The following is a 967-nucleotide window of genomic DNA, read 5'->3' as shown; positions in this document are numbered from 1 at the left end:
GTCTGACTGTAGTGTTCAGTGATTTGTGGCAGCAGCCAGTCCAAGAAGTGAACTTGTGAGCTGCAGTTAAACACACCCCTCAGGAACTAGTGTGTTCCTCTTTCTGTTTCCCCCCCGACTGAGGCGGCTGAAGAGGCAAGCAGTTAAGACGCAAAGTAAAGGAAAGCACCAAAGGACACTGCTCCAACTTTTTATACGAGCAAAAAAGGAAGTACCAATAAGCAAATACAACCGAAAGTTCCAAATCGATGTGTGTGTGTGTGTGTGTGCGTGTGTGAAGATTGAAGTTAAATAAAGACTCATCCATGTTAAACATTAAACAAATAAATACTGAATAAAAAAAGACTAATAGATTGATGTCAACATTTTATTTCCATTTCTTTAAAGTTCACATCTGCTCATAAAAGATGTTTAACATCACATTTTTTTTAAAACATAAAAAAAGCAGTTGTGTTAGAAAAAAATATGAAATGTGCTTCTGTAAAGCCCCGCACACCATACGCCACACAATAAGTGCAGGAATGGAGTGGTATGGTCCCGTACGATTCAGGTTTACACCTAAAAAAAAATCCTAAATTCTTGAATTTAGGATTTTCCGGAAATAACCGCTCCGAAGGTTGATGTTTCTCCACCACCCCTCTGTTGAGATACTCAGGACCATAGAACCCGTCTGATTTTGAGGAGGCGTCTGCTGATTGGTCAGTGATTTACGGCACACGCTCAGTATTTTAATGTCGGCTGTATGAATTCTCTGCTGTTAACATATTCAGCTTTGCACTGGTTGTTTTTTTTTTTTTTCTACACAACTTTCATGTTGGTTTCGAAAGAGCAGACGTGAGGCAGGGATGGAGACCGGGACTCGGGAGCAGATGCTCAAGTCCTCTTGTGGAATCACGTAGCATTGAGGCCGGGGCTCCATTCCATGGGCTGCCATGATAAGCTCAATAGGAAGCCAATTGCAAAACAC

Source organism: Blennius ocellaris (genome assembly GCF_963422515.1).
Source record: "Blennius ocellaris genome assembly, chromosome: 17".
NCBI classification, from domain to species: Eukaryota; Metazoa; Chordata; class Actinopteri; order Blenniiformes; family Blenniidae; genus Blennius; species Blennius ocellaris.
The sequence above is the reverse complement of the archived record's forward strand: the minus strand, read 5'-3'. Positions refer to the sequence as shown.